Source organism: Mixophyes fleayi, chromosome 1 (genome assembly GCF_038048845.1).
Source record: "Mixophyes fleayi isolate aMixFle1 chromosome 1, aMixFle1.hap1, whole genome shotgun sequence".
Classification (NCBI taxonomy): domain Eukaryota; kingdom Metazoa; phylum Chordata; class Amphibia; order Anura; family Limnodynastidae; genus Mixophyes; species Mixophyes fleayi.
This window is the reverse complement of record NC_134402.1, coordinates 163,516,227-163,537,740: the sequence shown is the minus strand read 5'-3', so window position 1 is coordinate 163,537,740 and position 21,514 is coordinate 163,516,227. Positions and strand designations below refer to the sequence as shown.

Genomic DNA, 21,514 nt, shown 5'->3' with positions numbered 1-21,514 from the left:
CCTAAACAGACTACATAATCCCATTTACACTAATAAAATGTTTTCTTCCAAGTGCTGCTGTTGCTGGTGGTTCAATTAACTCTTAATTACTTAAGTAGAATTCTACTTTCAGCGAGATGCTATAAATATGCAGTCTGACACATATCGTACCTACGGTTCCCCTAATATTATCTGAATTCAACAGTGCAAAACTTTCTATACACCAATTAATGATTAAGGAACGTCCTTATTTCCAATTGTAATGAAATGCTGTGACATACTTGGTGACTTCATGATAACTGAATAAGGTGTGAGCACAGAAGTGACCTGTTTTTAAACTTGCCAGTTAATGGAAATGCTTCTGTAAAGTGCATCTGTTTAACAAATAAAAAAATAGTATTATATAAGCAAGGAGCTTTGAACCTTACCAAAATTCTTAAACATAAAAAAATCCAAAACATATTCTATTATTTCATGTAGCTATCTCTTTTTCCCAAACAGGGACCCCAACATTCCAGGATCCAGACAAGTAGCAACTAATTTTAAGACACCAGCAGCAGAGAAAAATTAAAATTACATATATTATAGTTATCGGGTTAAATATTGTTTCTACAATTCTTAATATCTGCAATTTGATATTCAATCTAGACTTGTACAAATATTAAACTTGTATTTCAAGGGTGTTTTATGCATACATTTTTGTCGCTTTTCATATTCTTGCATTATATATGTGGGGGCATTCCTACATTTAGAAAGAGATCAGGGTTTTGGTTATGTTATTTACACACTGTTAAGCTGCCTCTCAAACACCGTTTCAGGGGTTAATTTGTATACATTTTTACACAGGTCGCTTCACACAGTCTACCACTTAACAATTTTAATTAGTTTGATTACAGCTGATTCAGTAACTATTAAAGAGTCTATAGTATAAATGGATCCCCGGCTATGTGTGAGACAACTACACTTCCTTCTGATGAAATTACCGTTGTGTAATGAAACGCGTCAGGTCATTCCTGATCCAGTGAACCCCCGTTTGAAGTTTTATATCAGTGTTCTCACCATTGCTTTTTGATATTTTTGGCACTATGGATATATACTGTACTATGGATAATTGGCACATTGCATGAATGCTGCAGCACTACGCAACTCTGGAGTTTATCGAGCAGCAGGCTTTATATACATCGCCAGCTACTACCAACTACAAATACCTTTTCACGCATGTGTGCAATCTTTATCCTTATCTGGATTAATTCGGGTCAGACGACAGAGCTCGCACAGTGAGTTTTTCATCAACTTACCATTCCATCTGCATCCGTGTGGTTAGACTGGGGACCCGAGCGTATATACCGGCCTGACAGGTAAGAGATGCCGACCGGGTATTTTGAGTGGCCCCAGCTGCCTCATATGCTAATATTGCGTACCATCGTCTATGTCTACCCGTGGAGTCTTGTTAAATGCGTTAATTGTTTATGTAATTTGATCTAGAACATTGCAGAACTGCATCCATAGTTTTTTCTATCCATGTTTATATCGTGCCACACTTTTTTGATTTGTGAGACCTGTTCCTATGATTGGATTTATTCAAGATTTCTTTATCTGGATCACTCATCATGATATTATATGTGACCTACTAAGTCCCAGGACTTGTTCATGCTACATTTTTTTGCAACTATATATATTTCTGTGGGCCCACAGCTATAGTCCAAACCAGGACTCGTCCATATACATATACTGATCATTTACAAGTGGTCTTGTCTTTATATTTATTTTTATCCAGTCATATGATAAAGATTTACAGGGTTCAGAAAATTCTTATATTGATTCTTACTTGTATGCATCTATATTGATTTTATGAATTTTTAATACTTTTTTTTGTGAGAGGATGGACCGCCTTTGCCACCGTTTGTTGCTGCTGGGAACCGGCTGGGCTTACTTTGCCACCGTTCCCTTTCATTATCCCAAATGCACCCTCTTGCCGCAGTAGGAGGGGCTTACAAATGCTGCCACCACTGGACTCCTTACCAGCATGGTTTTTTTTCTGGGTAACTGACGCTGCGAGTGTACCCCGTTACTGATGTACCTGGTCTGGTACTCCTGACTTCTTACTATGGTTACTGTGGATAGATCCCCCTGGCCTATTACACTGACCAGAGCTCCAGGGTAGCAGGCAGAGCGGCGGTACCGGGAAAGGTGGGTCCAAACCTCAGAAACAGCCAGGAACGGATTAGATTTTGGGTCCAATCTGTAGGTCACAGGATTTTCAGCATGGAAGATATTTTCAAGCAGGTTTTTGAAGCAAGTGATGTTTAATTGCATTCACACTGATTGGAGGTACCAGTGCTAAGGTCAGATGAAATCAGAAGAACAACTTGTAATACAAAACAGTGCTGTTTTTATACTTATTTGAGTGCAGCCTCACTGGATAAGCCAGCCCCCTTGAGGTCTGAGTTATTTTTAGAATCAGGATGCAATTTCTTTATCCAAACATGGATTTACATGCAATTCAAAACTAACAATATTTACACTTATCTGTGATATCCTATAACTTGCTGTATCACATGCTGTTTACAATGTTCATAAAGGTTTGAACACTCTGGACAAAAGGCCACACAGTAACGACCCCCTACTGAGCCTTTGGCCAGAGTAGGCATTTGACACTTCATCAAAAAACTTAGTTAGCATTTCCTGCTATCAGACTCCCTCCCCACATATGCCTAATTGGAGATTTCCTCTAGCAACCTTACAAATACAAACAATGACACTTTCATACAAAACACATCCCAATGTAACACGATAAGTGCATTTCAAATTATACATTGGTGCCTGCACCTCTGACTGAAATATATTTCTACAATAAATTATTTCCACATGATCCAGCCACAAATAAGTTATTTATCAGTGTTACTGGATCACTTATAAATAACTTATGGTATAAATTTGTTGAAAAGAAATAGTGCAGGGCGCTTATTTATATAATTGCCAATGAACTTATTTTTGATATTGTGTATATTTTGATATAGGAAATCTTTATTTCTGAGACCAGGGAAGAAACTCATTTGTTTTAACCTTGCAAAGGGAATGCATGATTTCTTAGGTATATATCTGATACAATGAGCCTTTGTTTAGAAAGTCTTTTCTGTATTGTGATGTGGGGAAATGACTTGTTTGGGGGTTGTACCTTTCTTTGGGAATGTGTATTCTGCGACTGTCTGAAGAAAGTATTCATGTCAATTAGACCTTTTGTCTTGCTAGTAGATCTCCTACCTCTGAAATAAGATGCAGGAAATTACATCAAGGTTTTTAAGATATCACAGATAAGTGTAAATATTGTTAGCTTTGCAATGCATGTAAATATATGTTTTGGTAAACAGGTTACATCCTGCTTCTAAAAATAGCCTGTGTCCAAATCTGTATAAAAAGCATTGTCCTGTACACTGAAATGTATCATTCTGATGTTCCATCTGACCTGATCACCTGGTACCTTCAACCAGTGTGAGAGCAAATAAACATCACTTGCTTCAAAGACCTGCTTGAAAACATCTTCAATGTTGCTGTATTTCTGTGACTTGTAGATTAGATCCTAAATCTAATCCGTCCTCCGGCTGTTTCTGAGGTTGGACCCAGCTCTCCAGTACCACCGCTCTGCCACTACCCAGCAGCTGGCCAGTGTGATAGGCCAGGGGGATCCATCCACAGCACCCTGATCCATAGTAAGCGGTCAGGGGTACTAGCCCAAGTGTACCAGCACAGGAGTACACTAGCAGTGACAGTCACCCAGAAGGAACGTTGTTCTTGGTGCCATAAAGGAGCCCAATGATGGCAGCAGGCTCCTCCTACTGCGGCAGGAAGGGCGTATTCAGAATATGGAAAGGGGACGGTGGCAAAGTAAGCCCAGCTGGTTCCCAGCAATAACAGACAGGGTGGCATAGGTGGTCCATCCTGTCACAAACAGTGATCCAGTCACATTTTTATTCTTTGATGACTGTGTGAGATCATCCTTTGTTTATTCCACTCCAGGACAGTAGTTCAATTTATTATTTAAGAAGAACTTTTAGATATTTATTGTTAGCGCTGCATTTTTATTTTTCTGGTTGATTCTATAGATGGAGCTTAGCAATCTCCCCTTGCAGCTACTTCTCATAACAAATTTATTTTTTATATTTTCTGTATCTATAACAATTGAGCGCCATTTAAAAAGGTTTGCGTGTTTTTTACCAGCAACAGAAGGAAGTGAAAGCTTCAAAAACAGTTATGGGAGAGTAGGACAGTCTGCCAACTCTTCTAGCTCTGGTGGGGCCGACCCGAATTTTGGGTTACTGTCCTGCTCAGTCAGGACTTTGTCTCCCCTGCAAAGAGATTTGGGTGGTATATCCTGCTTCACACTGCACTGCTCTTAAAGGGCAAACTGTGTGCACCTAACCTAGTAGTGCATGTGGCATTGCCCATGTATTTGAAAGGAATAGGAATAGATTGGAGAGCAGACTAGCATGGTCTAAAATGGCAGCCACTCCCCTTGCATAATGGTCATGACCACTCTGACAGTATGGTGTGAAAACCCATCTTTAGAAATCCTGCACTTTTTCTTGAATAATAAATACAGAATTTGTATTAATTTATTTTCAAAAGTCAAATGTGTGTGTGATGGGCCGAGAAGAGGGTATTGGAATGAGCAGGGGAGGTAGGCTGAAGTTTTGCCTAGGACGCCACAAAATCTTGCACCGGCCCTAGGTGACAGGATCAGTGTCTAATTTGGCCGCACACTTTGTCATGGTGAGGAATGACTGGTATGTATGAATCACACGTCACCTGATTTTTGAACATACTTGGAAATGAAAAATCAATTTAAATCTGATAATTTTTTTACCATAATTTTAGAACCACAGGTGGCCTAAATGACAGAGAATAACAGTGTGTACTTAATTACACAGCAAATTAAAATAGAGAGTTCTAGCAAGGTATGAGACCTTCACACATATATAAGTGAATGTTATTAGTAGAGATGCTCAGGCTCGGTTCCCCGAGAACCGAACACACCCAAACTTAGCAGATCCGAGTTGGCTCTGTACTTTGGTGCGCTCTCGGAATTTAAAACGATGCAAAACGTCATTGATACGTCATCAGATCTCGGATTTCGCGAGCTTTGGATTCTATAGGTACCGCCCTCCACGGCGATCTAACGCCATTTCACAGAGGGGCACAGAAGTGGTAGCATAGTTTTTAGCAGTCTCTAGTGCAGTTGGGCAGCGTCATAGGTAGAAAAAGAGGAGGGGTAGCAGTGTTCTTCAAAGTCTCCAGTCACATTCAGGAGAGCTCCATTGCCAATTGTCATTGCTGAAATAGAAATAATAGGTCTGGCAGGCTTGGTCTTCTAAATCTGCAGTCTTTGTTTGAAAGTGTATGAAAATAATATTGTGACCTGTGAGGTGGTCAAATTGACTGCAAATGACTTGAATTTAGTGTTATTGAGGTTAATAATAATGTAGGGGAGATAAAAGCAAAAATATGTGATTTTAGCAAAAAAAATTAGGAATTTTAGAAAAAAAAATCGGGATCCAAAACCAAAACACTCAAAGGCGGTTTTGCCGCCCTTGAAGTTAATCCAGATCCAAAACCAAAACACGGGGGTTAGTGAACATCTCTAGCTATTAGTGGTCCTTAAAACATCTTCCCATATGACGAGTGTGAGTAGATGCAATTTAAATCAGCTCAGTAGAATGCACCATTAGGTGGCAGCAGAGAGCCTTTTAGAAAGACTATAGGGGGAGGTGGGGAGGGGTGAGTCAGACAGGGAGAGCCAGGCAGTTTGATAGGCAGTCTGTGCGTCCCTGTTACAATGGTTACAAGATCCAGCCCTGCTCTGGAACACACAGCGGAGAAGTAGCAACACAACAAAGAGGGAACTGCAGCTGGACATGGAAAGCACACGGGACAAGCTTGGGTAGAGGATCCTCAACCCCCTTTCCCTACGCAGCGAGTGATCTGCACTTTATCTTCTACCTGTTTATCTCTAAAACCCTGGAATTTGGTGCTTTTGTGACTCTGGCATGTGGTCCTGTCTCTGGATACACACAGGCTGACTGGAGGCCCCTGGTCGTATCTGTACCAGGAGATGCTCTTATTGCTGCCTTACTGGATGTTTTCCCCTCTTGCTCAAGATTTGACTCCCCAAAACTTCTAGAAAGAGTCATCTGACACCGGGAATAAGTACAAAAGCCGACAGAAGTCTGATGTACAAGTGCTAGACCCTCCAGCGAGAGGTAAGCAGGCAGGTCGTGAGCTCACGTGTGATTATAAATACCACACAAATTAAGGAGAAGCTCTACAGTCCTCTTGGCACACGGAATCAAGATTTAGCTCTAACTTGTGTAATATGAAACACTTGTTGCTGTTCGCCTATGGTTTTTTTTTCTTCCTTTTAAGTTAATTAACTATTTTCTGTAATTATTGCAAGCATATTGTCTATCCAAGCATATAGCAGTCTTGGATATTTAATTTTTTTTTATTGATGTAGTTTTTAATACATATTTTGTTGTACTTAGGGCCAGAAACGTACCACGTTTGCCTTTCCTAATATCGTACTGTATGTACTAACTTATTGAATTGGTTTGTCTGTATTGACTTAGAATGTGTTAAATTTCTGGGTATTGTAGAAAACAGACTGTTAACACCTGCAGTGCCACTCAGTACTGAGCTTTAAGGTAAAGGCTCCCTAGTGGTTATCTGGCCGTGCTCTGAACCTTGGTGGGGGTGGGCTGTGAAATCTCATTGTGGTTTGCAGAGTTTTGTAGTCCTGATCCAGCAAACATGTAGTTGAGAAGGTGTTGCAGATTAAGGGGTCCTAGGCTAGGGTTTATTCTAATAATTTCCTTGATTACTTCCCAAACTGCTATGGATGAGCTGATGCAAATATATTTAGTTCCTTTCTTTAGAGATAATTCATCATCTTCGCTTCTTTATTTTGTTTTGAATGTGACTGTCTTTGCCCAGTTCATAATAATGCTGCCCCACTCCAATAGACATAGACATAAACAGGACACTTCATTAGTGACGTGTGAAAACAACAATGGGTTTCTATGGTAGGGAGGTAGTGTGTATGGCAGTATTCTATTTCCTTTGCTCTCAGTGAATGTTTGCATTTTTTTAAATACCCCTGTGCAGTCCTTATTTTTTTTGGTGTGTGTGTATATATATATATATATATATTACACAAAAATTAGTTAATGTTCAGTGTGCTCTGAGTTTCATGCAAACTGATTGATGTAAGTACAATTACTAGAATTTGATGACAAACTGGTCCATCTAGTAGTCGGCCCATTGTAATACTGTAGTTAATCCATCTTGTACTTATTCCATTGTACTGTAGTCAATTTATGATACATGTATGTGTGTGTGTTTAAGTACTTAAAATAGACTCATGTTTGAGAAATTTGAATGTTTGTGATATCTCTGCTCCCTCTCTTGTCTGAACTTTTATATTTTAACATGGAGTTCTATAAAATTGAATATGTTGTAGAGAAAGGTAAACCATGTTGTCCTGTATTCTCCTTGATTGTCACAAATACTCTCCTTAATCAGAAAATGACACAAAATTGCTGAGTACATGCAGACATATTTCCGTGCTTAGACCACATTGTTAGTCTCTGACCTTCTGTAGCATAATTTCCTGCACTTGGGGGCAACTGGCATTCAGGGAATGTAACCTATATCACACAATGAGGTTTGCCTTAATTTCCAAGCACCCGTTTTGAAAGTCCACCAACTTTATTATAATGCTGCAGACATTTTCTTTTTTTTTACCTTTACTTGTTTACATATCACATACTTAAAACATAAACAATTAGAGCAGAACTTTCACATTGTTCTTTTATTATCTATGTGTGTGTGTATAATTTAATAAATATATATATATATGTTAACCCGTGCATGATACTCATGCATTCTAGTCAAATCAAGCTACTTAAGGTGTTAAAAAGGTTCTTGTCATGCATTTGGGCCATAGCCCAGGCCTCAACCACCAACCACTCCCCACTGTCACCCCCGGCAACCACCAACCACTCCCAACTGTCACTTCTCCTTCAAGAAATATATATATATATATATATATTTTTTTTTAAATCTTTATAAACACTTTTAACAAATTAAAAACATCTTAGTATACCAAATTTCAGCCCTTTCTGAATTTTTTTCCCCACACACACTAAGAATTTAGTAGGTCAGTGTATAACTCCGCCCAGCAGGTGGCGCTGCAGCTTGGTTTTATTTTTTCCACACACAGACAGACAGACAAACACACGCCACTAGACATTTATATATTGGATATATATATATCACAGTACCACCCACTTTCTAAGAGGTCATCATGGTAGTAGTCAGTCGGCAAGGCTGAAACAATAGCACAGATGGGGTCTTTTCCCCAGGAATACTCAGCGCCCTGTATTCTTTTTGGGACTAAGCAAGGATATTGAAAGTAGCTGATTGGACAGTCACTGACACAGTATGGTATAGACCAAGTACTATTATGGTATAAAGTCCACTATCAATAGCAAGTAAGCTGTTCTTAAACCCACTATATCTAGCCATATCTAGCATGCAATGTCGCTGATTGTTTAAAACTTTTGTTACAAGAACAGTAATGCTTGCTGTCTTACTTGACATTAGTAAAGACCCAATGTGGGACAAATTTAGGCCACATGCCGATTCTGGGCAGTGTCATGCCTCTTTTGGGCACAGAAAAACTGGAACTATCTAAAGAAATTCAGGACTGTTGGTAGGAGGAATTAAAGAGGATCTGCCGCCAGATTCTCTGCCTAATTTTATTCTTTCTGTCTTGTGAAAATGTATGCGTTGAACTGTCACCGTAGAGAGCTCGCTCCCGGGCCAGGTTTAACTATACCTCACAGGCATTGTGCTGTGCTGTCAGGAGGAAGCAGGCCCAGGATAGAGCGCAGCACATAAAGAGCGCCCTGCTCTCTGGCGTGAGCTCTTTTTAAAAATAAAGTCATAGTGAAACCCAATTTTTTATTTATTTTTTTATTTTGATTAGTTGCAGTAAGATAATTAGAGAACCTGGTGACAGGTCCTCTTTTAATTTATTTACCAGTGAAGACTTAAAGCTTTCACAATGTCCTACTTCTCCTAATGTTGTCTTACTCCTGTCCTTTAGCAAAACCTTTTTCCATTATCTGACTCAAGTCAGCATTTTCAGTTTAGTTTTCTGAATTAATGTTTCATGGGATATCGTATTAAGTGTAATCACTGATCTATCATTTTGGTTAGCAGATCAATAAATCCACTACATCATGTTAGCAGCAAATCTGTGCTGATTTATAAGTTGTTTGACTCCTTAAAAACATTTTTAATTTCCCTGCTATTGAAATGAGACACAAGGGTTTGTATTGTTGTATTCTTCTCTACTGATTCTCTTTTTTTATTTTTTTGTCTGGTGGAACTACAGTACGTTTGCCTTTCTCCAATTGCAAGGAATTATATCTGTTGGCAGCAATAGGTTAAAAAGTTTAGTTGATGTCGCTGCAAGTACTACTTTTGGATTCATGGTATCTTTGGCCCCTATGCATCAAGCAAAAACGTACTTAAAAGATGCGAAAACGGCCGTTTCCGCATCTTTTAAGTAAGTTTGCTATATATTAACTGCCTAACGGAGGAGTCCCGTTACTAGATTACTATGGGGACCGCAATGTTCTGCAATGTATGAAGCTTTGATAAGCTTCACATTGCTCGGACAGGTAACGCCACCTGTCATTTCCTATGGGATTCTGCTGAAGCCTCTCTGGCTTCGCAGAATCTGGTACAGTGGAAGTTGTGCACAGCACTTCCTCCTGTCACTGGCAGCGCTAAGCAGGAAAAAAAGATCGCAGGAGAGGGGTCACTACCATGAGTAGCCCCAGCATGGTGCATCTTAGCGGTGCCTAAATATGCACCACTGCGATGTGCAGCGATGCATATTTAGCTGTGCCACATCTTATTGATGCATAGACCCCTTTGACTTTGAGAATTCAAGTAACACCTCTTCTGCTGTAAATATATTTCTGTCTAGAGTACAGAAGGGTGTAGCTTTTCCCTCTCGTGTTGTTGACCCCTTTGCATCTTCACAAGAAATAAAGGGCAGAAATAAGCATGTAATCAGTCTGCAGTTTTCTTTTTTTTTTCACATATCCAACCACTCACTTTTTAATTTAACTATTCCTTCATTTTTCCTTTTCACTTTGCATCAAAAAGTTTACCTTTTGTATTGAAAGCAATATTTTTTTAATGTGCGCAACTTAGCCCATTTTATTGTGCCCTGTTAGACTAGCTTTATATGTAATTTTTTTTTGTGGGAGGGGTTATATATTTCTTTTCTTATTGGGTCAGTATTTCTATATTCAGTTTAGCACTTATAACAGCTGTCACTTCCTTGGAAAACCCTATCGGGTCTTCTCTTCCTCTTGTTTTGCCAACATATTTGACACTGTTGCATTTAATAATACATGTTTTAGGTTAGTTTACTGATCCTGCACTCAACCCATCAATTCCCACCCTGTCAGTCACATCATTGAATTCTCATTTGGTTGAAATCAGACTTTCTAAAATCCAAGACCTTTGTTTTGCAATGCTTCTGCTTTACTACTGCCTGTATGTTTAGTAGGATTACTGGTTTTCAGTGTTTATTGTTTGGGGGAATTTGGTGTTTATTATTTCAGAGTTTTTTTGATTTTTCTTAATTTCACATGCACAAATGCATTTTTCAGTGTTATGGAATTAATATACCATAAATAACTGAAAAATAAAATGCACTATGGTGCATACTTGCCAACTCTCCCGAACTATCCGGGAGACTCCCGAAATCTGGGTCAGACTCCCGGGAGAGAGGGCAATTCTCCCGATTCCCGGGCCGGCTGCGGAAAGTAAATGGAGGGGGCGGTTTTATTGGTCGAAAAAGGTGGTGACAGATTTGGGGGCAGGGCCAATGGCGCGATTCTTCGAGCCCCGCCCCCACACACCCACCTGCCTCCCGGGACACAAGCTGTCAATGTTGGCAACTATGCTCTGGTGTTTAAGTCCCAGGAGAGAATGCGTCTTATCTCTCCTGATGAGACGCAGAGATGGTAAAACACAGCACAACAATCACTCTTATTTGTTTTTTAAGCCCTAGTTTATATTGCAAACTATCTTGCAGTTTGAAAATAATTACCATTGAAAATCTCATTTCATCTTTTTTTTTTTTTCTTCTTTTTATTTACAAGTATAATATGGCTGCATTGTACCAATGTAACATAAAAAATATGATAACATCAAGGTATTTCTGCAGTTATGTTGAGCAATGCTCAAACTGAAATCCACTATACTATTTGCCTGTTAATATCTCCATATATATTTAAATAGCTACTATAATGTTGAAAGCCCTTCTGCCTGACGATCACCGTATTATAGCTCCTTAAATCGACATACAACCATGTGCTGCATTTGTAATTGGAGACCTAAACACTCGTTGAAATCTTAACTTTTTGCTTTATGGTTTTGGCACAAGTTGACCTCTGGTCCCCAGGGATTTTTGATTGTACAGTGGCACAATTTAATCGGATTATCATTTTACCAACAGACTGGAATGAAATGCCTTTGTGCTCTGGAATGTGGAATAGATTACCTCCTAAGTGAATGAAAACTTGAAATTATTAATATGAGAAAAAACTAGTACAGAGTTTGTGCCTCGCTAGCCTGAGGCAAAGTAAAGTTTATGAAAGCATGGGAATGACCCCAGCTCTCAAACTTAACAATTGTGTATTACTTGGGGTAATTTAGTTTTGCTGTAATTATGCCAGCTGATTTATGGCACTCTACAGTTATGCCAACTTTTTTTATTTTTCCATTTTTTTTGCTCCTATGTATTGTAAAGTTATTAACAAATTTGCAATTGTATGCTAACTTTGCATATATTGGGCCTGAGTCATTAAGGAGAGCAAAGCATAAAAAAGGAGTACAATTTGCACCTGGGCAAAACCATGTTGCATTGGAGGGGAGGGTAAATTTAAAATGTGGGGACATCTTTATAGTTGGGATAGGGCATGTCCTAGATAAACTTTAAATTTCAGTGTAATAATAAATTTAGCAAGTATCTGTGTGCTAGATGAAAAAACAGCCAGTATTTTACTTATGTGCAAAATAATAAACTAACTTGCACCCCTTGCATTGTAATATGGTCTGTCCCAGAGAACATTTACTCCTTTTTTGCCTTAATGAATCAGGCCCATTGTGTACAACCTGATGGACATATTATAAATGTATAACTTGACATTCCTACTTTTTATATTTTCATTTATTTTTTTAAACTCATTTCAGCTTGACCCATCTAAGGCCCAGTTTACATGAGCAATATTTGTTCAGCTCTAATGCGTTGCGATCACCCATGTGTGAACACAGTGCTAACTTGGCCCAACATGGGAATCATTGATTTCTTGGAAAAAAATAAACTTTCAGTATACACAGGATTTTAAGCAAAAACATCTTGGGTCAATAACTGCAAAAGACCGTATGTGATTTTTTTTTTTCTTTCTTTTTTTAAAAACCAGTGCAGATTGGCTGTCTGTTTTTGCCTAGGTATCAATTATTACTATAGATTGTAAGCTTGTGAGCAGGGCCCTCTTACCACTTTGTCTGTTTTACCCAGTATTGTTTATTACTGTGTTTTTCCACAATTGTAAAGTGCTACGGAATTTGCTGGTGCTATATAAAGTAATGATGATGATTATTCATATGCTGTGCTGAGTTAGTGTTTGTGTTCACACACGTCTTCCGGATAAATGATGCTCATGTAAACAAGGCCTAACTTATAATAAACACTTCTAGGGGTAAATGTATCAAGCTGAGAGTTTTCCCGGCGGGTTTGAAAAACCAATTGGATTCTAGCTGTCATTTATTTAGTACATTCTAGAAAATGACAGCTAGAATCTGATTGGTTGCTATAGGCAACATGTCCACTTTTCAAATCCGCCGGAAAACTCTCCGCTTGATACATTTACCCGCTAGTGTTGCTGACTTGTTAAAGCTGCTTATCATCATAACCATTTATTTATATAGCGCCACTGATTCCGCAGCGCTGTACAGAGAACTCACTCACATCAGTCCCTGCCCCATTGGAGCTTACAGTCTAAATTCCCTAATATACACACAGACAGACAGAGACTAGGGCCAATTAAACTACCAGTATGTTTTTGGAGTGTGGGAGGAAACCGGAGCACCCGGACGAAACCCACGCAAACACAGGGAGAACATACAAACTCCTCACAGATAAGGCCAAGGACGGGAATTTAACTCATGACCCCAGCGCTGTGAGGCAGAAGTGTTAACCACTTGGCCACCGTGCTGACCAATCAGCCTAAATGTGCGCCCACTGGATGTTTAATGGATACACTCCAAATTTCTTGAAATCAATCTGTTTATCCAAAGCAATTCAAGCAAATGTTATAACTACAATTCCTCTTGGTTTTTATCTATGAGAACATTGTCATTTTATGTGCATTTGTATACTTGCAAGTATTACTCATTGAAATCTGTCCTCTTAAACAAGTTGAACTTTTCATTTTTCAATGCTGGCTATAACTACAGAATTGGATGGGCCATTAAACAGGTGCCTACAGTATGGCTCTCCATGGGTGTGTAAAAAAACAAAAAAAACAACAAGTATAACCTGCAACGACTCCCTTTGATCTATGACCTTAAGAGTGACAGGCAGTTGACACTGTCAGCCATGTGAGCTTGCACATCTGTACGGGTGATGATGGGGTATAGGCTCAGTGGGTAAGGGAACTGAATGCAGATTGCTTATTAAAGAAACTACAAAAGTTTTAATGGCACACATCTCTATACATTTGAGAAGACTACAGATATAGTATATTAATTAAGCACCATATTGTGTAATTGTACGTGTGACCATCATATGCAATCACACTTTTTGGGTAAGAGATTCTTTCTAATGGAAATAATTTAGTTCAATATTTTGCTTCAAAGAAAGTGTTCACCTCTTTAAAATGGCTGCAGAACACGAGATTGTGAGCAGGAGGACTGATAAGAAACCGCAATGAGCGTGACTGTGTCTTCTCATTGGGCATTAGCTTGATAAAAGCATTGCAGCACTCCAGCATTTGTAAAGTCCAGGTTTTGGACCCTTACAGAAATTTTCATGTGAGTCTATAAGAATCTGTCTTTTTTTTATTGTAGTTTTGTTTCACTTATGCCTTTTTAATGTAGATGATTGTGTACGCATGCTATGTATTTCATGGTAATTTTCACCTCTATTTAAATAACCTATTCAAATTGTATATTACTTCTTTTTTTTGTCTTTGAAATAGATGCTCACTAAAAACCGGCTTGTTGGTCAGTAGCCATTGAGACCCAACAAGAACATTGTGGCACGTGTGATGTTTAAATAATAATAACAAAAAAATCACTGTGGCAGGAAATAAGAATCTTTTCTTAGATTTATTTGTTCAGGCTGCTATTCCAGATTTATAATTCTGCACAGTGCTGTGGCTACTATGGCAACCACAGTCACATGGTACATGATATAGTGAGCAGAGGGTCTTTGGAACTCCTAGCCACCCCGCCTTCATATGACTCGCATGACCTGCTGAGAGCTATGCATGTGACTGACAGCCATACTTTGCTCCCTCCCGAGAGATTTTGGAAAAAATGTTAATGATTTGTAGTAGCGCAGACAAGAAAAATTACTACTAGATGCATGCCTAAAAGGGCTGCTTTAACTTCCTTTTTTGTTGGCTATTGTCTTTATAATGCAAACTCTGAACTATTGCTAACCACATCCCCACAAATAGTCATTGCCGTAGTTGATATGGAGAAACATAAGTGTGCCATCATGCTCTTAGTACAATTGCATGCTTTTCAGTTCACACTTTTATCTAATGGGAAATGAAACCTAACGTGTGTTTACATGTAATAGGTACTTGCAGCTTTCATAATTAAATGTAAAGGGTTTCGGAAGTTGTCAGACCTTATGTTTACATAATAGACTGAGAAAGTTGCAAAAACTATTTTAAACTTGTATTGTGCCTTAAAAGATAGAAGAGACCATTATTAGGTTGGTTTATATCAGGAATAAGATGGGAACCATATTTAGTTGTTTATATGGTGTTCTCATATCTCCCAAGATTTGTGATGGAGAATTTGGGACAGACACACATGCGAAAAAGGGTCGTAGTTCACTAGAAAGGATTGGTATGCCCCCCTCCGAAGGCGAGCTCAGGGAGGACTAAAACTTGGGAAGCGTTGAGCTGCCTCACCCCTTCCCTTGCCACTAGTACGCACGTCATTAAAGACTAACCAATCGGCGTAGCTGGGAGTTATGTTTCTACATGATTGTAAGCCCCACCTATTGTCTTTTAATATTAAATCATAGGTAATTGTATCATTGCATCATCATGTTATACCAAATTACATCTGAATAAGTCTGTACTCTCATCACCCATGCATCATATGTAACATATTAGAAAAATTTACAAGTCTAATGTGGACTGTTCGACATTTCTGCCTCATTACCACATTGTACCAGCTTGTTAAATATGGAGACTGACCAACCGGAATTGGGTCAGTTAATATTAGGTGTTATATAAAGAATTTTCTCCCAATAGAACTCAAAGCACTTTTCATTATTGCAGAGGGCGAGGCAGCCATCTTGGGTTCTATATAATCCTTCACTTCAGTCCCTGCCCTCGTTGGACCTTACAGTCTAAATTCACACTCTCTCTCGCACACACGTACGTCTGTCCGTTGATTTTTGTCAGCAGCCAATTAATTTATTGGTATATTTTTGGTCTGTGTGGGAGGAAACTGGAGTATCTGGAGGAAACCCAATGGTAGGAATCAAAGTGATGTGAGGCAACAATGCTAAGTTGACAAACTGTAATGCTCTCTCCTACCTGTTCTTGCAGCTTTAACTATCCTGTGCTACTGCTGGTGACTTTTGCTCAGTTGCTGTTTGGCTGGTTCCTGGAATGTTGGGGATCTGTTTGGAAAAGAGATGGTTACTATTCATCTCCTGGAAAGCAAAACAACTAACGAACACTCTATGCTTCCATCACCCCAACCATCCTTAACATGAAATCAATTGCATTCACTATAAAGCCTATTTCCCCCTAACTAGTCTCAACATTAAATTAATAACACTCACTGTGACTTGATGGGCTTACTTTGCCATCCAGTCTGCAGGGGAAAGAGGAAAGGAATGATGTTCTCCAGTATATCGGGGCTTCTTTTTCACAGTCAGTAACTGACTGTTACCGACCACTCTTACTGGTGCCACCAGACAGTTGCCGACTGCGAATGCCGACTGCGCAATAGTTGTGGGAGAATTCTGCTGCCACAACTATGCTCATTTGCGGCACCTAGAACTGCTTAATTCTGGGGTAGCTGGTATAGCTGCTGCAGTGCCTCTTTTCTGTGGGCTGACTGGTACTTCCTGACCTCTTACTATGGATCAGGACTTCTGGGTAGCGGGCAGAGCGTTGACACAGAGATGCAGGGTTCAACACAGGACAGCTGGGAAATAGATTAGAGTGTAAGCTATTATCTGTTGGCCACAGGATACAACAGGTAATAGTTAATGGCATAATCTTCAAGCAGTGATATTTTATTGCTCAAAAGTCCTGACAAGGACTTTTCCACACCAGTTAGTGGTACTGATAATCATCTAAAAGTTCAGATGGAATGATACATGGTAAAACAGAGCTCTCTTTATACAGATTCTGACACCCATGTTGGCAGGGGGAAACCCAGACCCCTGGTCCCAGCTAGCACCAGAATGTCTGAGATATTGCATCCTAATGCTAATTATCAAATATAGTATGTTCTCTAACCTTGGAGTGAAGGCAATTTTATACTTTTAAGAAAATTTACATCTGTGAGTTACCAAATCACTTTACTATTTACGTTATTCATGTGGTTGATCTATCTTTTTAACAAGAAATGATACAGGTAACTACCCCCTGCTAAGTATTCAAGTGTTGGTCACTCACAGATGAAAAAAGGTCTAATTAGCCTAAATGGGATTTCCTCTAAAAAAAAAAAGTTACAAAACTAAATCGTGACATACTGTCTCAGAAGTTACAAAACAAATTACCTCCAACATTTGTCTATTCAGAAATCTGTACATTTCTAATACAGAAATATAACACATTATCAATAATCAGTACAATTCTTGAGTCTCAATAGTACAATAATCTGCAATGATACAAATTGGCGCACTGCGCCCCTAATTTAAAAAAATTTATACAATCAGTTATTCATAAGCGATCCAGCCACATTCACATTTAAATTGCTTTTATTGTCTTCCAACATGAGCCACAAGCACCCAAACCACCCAGCATTAAATTAATAGCCCCATCACTCACCTTAAATTAGTAGGCACCACCATGACCCCACTATTAAAGCACCTCAACATTAAATGAATAGCCCCCATTAATAAATTAATAGCACCTACCCTCTATTAAATTAATAGCTCATGCTCATTTTCTTATATAGTGCCTGCTTTGTCATTTATTTAGGTCTGACTCCCATCTTACGTGTTTATTTTTTTATGTGCTGATATTTCTCTACCTATATTTACTTACATTATAATTTAGTGTGCAGATCGTATTTATTGCAGAATGAGGTGTAATAATTAGTGGATGTCTCAGTCTATGCATGTAGTATTTATATGCACTAAATTTCCCTGTGACTTCCAATAGTTCATGTTTGGAGACTTGACATTGTAATGTTATCTCCAAAATATGATCCTCCCAGTTCATACACTGTGACGAGGCACACTGCTATTGGCTAATACCTGAAATGGCCAAGGGCAGTACTCTGCCTGGCACTCAGTTGTTACAACAAGTGTGCTCAGCCTGCATGCAGCAGTCTGAAGAAAAATAAAACTCCCTGCTCAGTTAGCGTTGTCACACTGGCAGCACTGTCACAACCTTTCCCGCTCAAGCAGGGAGTAAACAGCATAGGGGCATATTCAATTGTCGGCGGAAACGCTGACAATCTCGCGGTCTGCGCATTATTACCGTTATTACAGTAATAATGCACAGAAAAAACTTTACTACGGTCATTTTTTTTGCTGGATTTCAGCTCGCAGCTCCCTGAGCCGCGAGCTGAAATCCAGCTAACTACTATTGTATTAACGGTAGTAGTTTTTACGTGGCGCGGAAAAACTACAATTGAATATGCCCCATAGAGTTGACTTTCAGGGAGACCAGAATTTGATTGGACCAGTCTTCCATGCTGTTGAGCGCCGGTGAGAGCTGGCTATGGGTCCTACCTCCTGCACTGTTAAGTCTCTTGGACAAAAACGTTTTTGTATTGAGGCAAACTTATACTTTCCCACTCTCCCAAAATTTCTTTGAGACTTAAGAATTCTGGTTAGCTCTTCCAGGCTCCTGGGAGATCAAACCATTCCCCTGTGTTCTGCCCACTTCATAGTGCGGTGGGCCTGATGGGTGGCCTCAATGATACTATTTGTGATACAGGTCTGCCCATTCCCTCAGTACTTGCACTTCACCTCCCTCTCCCGCGATCTCCCAGAGGGGAGTTAAAAGCAGTTGACAAGTATGTACAAGCTGCAAATATAGAGGGCGCTCGAGTACCCACAGAACTGGCACCTATGCTACCATGTTTATGTTAATAATAAGATCCGTGGGGTCAGATGTCTTCAGAATGTATTTGAACAAAAGCAGTACAGTGATTTATATTTGATTAAAATCTGCCCCCCCCCTCATACCCCTAAACCTGAAATGATCCTAACTAGTGGTCATTTCATGTTGCTATTGCAGTCACAAATTTCTGTGGAAAGATTTCAGTGTTTATCAATACTGGATATATTTGAGATAATACTAATCTTCTGGGTGATTCAAGGGAGGTATTTGTATATGCGTACTAGACTTCATGTCCATAAAGTTTTATCGGGAACCCCTACATACATGTTTATAAATGGTATAATATGCCATATAATATGCCACTGTCTATCAGCAAAGTCACTTTGCAGCAGGCCGTGTTTCTAGTCACAATTGGTGTTGATTATTTACAGATGGTCTAATCACCAGTCTTGGTTTACATCTGTTTTACATATTGTTTCCTCACTAGCTTCTTGACACAAATTATATATTCTGAAGACCACTAACAAACGGCATAGTGTGTGTTCTTAATTAACTATTTCCAAACTGAAATGTGCTTGCACAATGTTTATATCTGTTCCACAGCCTACAGAAAAGATGGTATTCTGTGTTGGGAGATTAAGTGAGGAATGACACATAATTATCCCTAAAGGCAAGACCATTGAATTCATGTCCGCTTTAATTAGCTGTCAGCTTGAACTGGCATATAACGGCGGTAGCTATATAGTTTGGCCACCCTGAAAATGCTTGCAAAGCAAACATGGACTTATAGCACTGTTTTGTTTGTTTTGTATGGCACACTTAGTATAATTTATGCTGGAACAATTTATGACAAACTATGTATCTGTAAGTAAAACTGTTGAAAAGGAAGTATGTTGTATGTACATGTAGAGCTATTTCCAACTTAGGTACTTTAGCAAACATATTTTTCTCGTATACAAGGGCAGAATGAAGTGCATTTAACTTAATTAACTAATTTAATTAATTTACTCAATTATTAAACTGATTACTATCAGGATACTTCAATCATTTTTTAAAATTCTGTGTACACTAAAGGCCCATTAAGCATAGGGATTCATTATAACTGCCTAATTTGGGATGCAACACAATGATAAAGTCCCCCGAGGAGTCATCCGCAAAGGCTTAGACCACAGCAGGGAGCCTGCCACGGGTCCAGCTGTAATAGTGAGTGTCCTAAAAGCAGTTTTAGGTTTGCAAGAGTCAAGTGGTTAACGGGTCAGGAAGAGAAAATAGTGCAAAACTGGGAAGTGGATGTGACTGATTTAGAAACTGGAGAGGGAGTATTTGTCATATGGATAGAAGATGAGAAAGCGGTTGGTGGCAGTATTAAGATGACATTTTGGATTGTGGATAAATTGAATTTGTCACTAGAATAGGAGACATTTGGTGGTCGGTCATTGGACACTGTTAACTTGTGACTAGGTGGATTATCCAGCGCAGTATAAGTGGCCTGATGGGCAATGTGTTCTGGCTCATTTTAGAGCAGAGGTGTAGCCTCTGGGGGTAATGACCTGGAGGTGCAAGTGGTCTACTGTGGGAGTCTTGGGGGAGGGGTGGCTTGCCAGGCCCCACCCACCCATTCCCATTGTGGCTGCAACCACAGTAGATCCACCACTGTTCATTATCATTGTGATAGGACTTGCATATATCGAAATACTTTTGTCTTTACCATCTTGACTGCTTTCAATCCTCAAAAATGTTGGATTGTTGCAATAATATAGTGAAATGTTATTTTACTTTGATTTAGCAGTAAATCTACTGTGTGCCAGCTATATGCGTTACTCGTATACATGTAGTCTATTTATAAATAGAGCTGCATATCAAGTTCTTTAGACAGCAAAGGCAACTCTGCCATCTTGATAACGTGAAAATGTACTGCAGGGAAAATGTTAGTCTGTAAAATTTGCATTTATTTTTACATTTGTAAAAAAAAAAAAAAGTATTTTCTTCCAAAGAAAGTTGCACCTACAGAAAATTGGCATAAAAAACAGAAGTACAACTTTTTGTTTTAAAAGCACTCTGTATCTATATCCCTTTTTAATTTATTATAACTTCATATGACCTATGCATTTTTAAGGCTGCTTACCCACTGATGTTACATTTGTGTAAAAAAACAAAAAAAACCCCTACAATACTTACACATATAATCTCTGTGTTTGTATACGGTATACCTGCAGTTTTATATGTGCTGGATGCATTTGAATGTGTCTCTGAATGTAACCAGAATGCAAGTACATGGAGCTTATTCCATTCACGTCAATAGTATTTCCAATGTGTGCACTACATGCATTGTAATATATGAGCTATTGAAATTAATAGAACAAGCAACATAAAATATATTTACAAAAAATTCAGACAATGTGACCCACCTACAGATTTCTAAACCAGTCCTAGCACTAGACACTTGTGGCTCGTTCTCACTAAAGCAAGGAGACAGTGAGTGTGGGGTCTCCCTACTAGAGTGGAAACCAGCTGTGTTGCGTTCCCCTCACATAGAAGAACCATCCAAGACTGGTCTGTGTGTAGCTGGAGTCTTTATAAGGGGGAGCCGTATGCACCCCCACCCCCAGGTGACTACCAGCCCAGTGCTGAAAGCACTGTAGTTCATACCAGTCCCCTGGGCTGTGGGGGCCGGTGTCCGGCGGAATATTGGGCCGCCTTGAGTTGGATGGATGAACAATCCGCCTGTATAATGTAATCCAGGCGCGGGTCCGCCCATTGCCGCTATAAAAACGACAATCTCATTCTGACCATTGTAATTGACGTCATTAGCACTGGAGACATTTTAGAAAATCGGAATTTACATCTGACAGTAATTGAGCCTGTGGGGAATGTTACATGTCAGTTATATA

The 21,514-nt window shown here is 39.2% G+C and overlaps 1 protein-coding gene across 7 annotated transcripts in view; it reads left to right on the top strand.

The window, feature by feature from the left end:
- Positions 1-5,808: 5,808 nt before the first annotated feature.
- PTPN13 (protein tyrosine phosphatase non-receptor type 13) overlaps positions 5,809-21,514 on the top strand; it is a 211,284-nt gene continuing 195,578 nt past the window's right edge. For all 7 annotated transcript variants that reach the window (XM_075203023.1, XM_075203032.1, XM_075202998.1 and 4 more), the window contains exon 1: positions 5,809-6,236. The gene's annotated coding sequence lies outside the window, so the exon portion shown is untranslated. The remainder of the gene's footprint in view (positions 6,237-21,514) is intronic.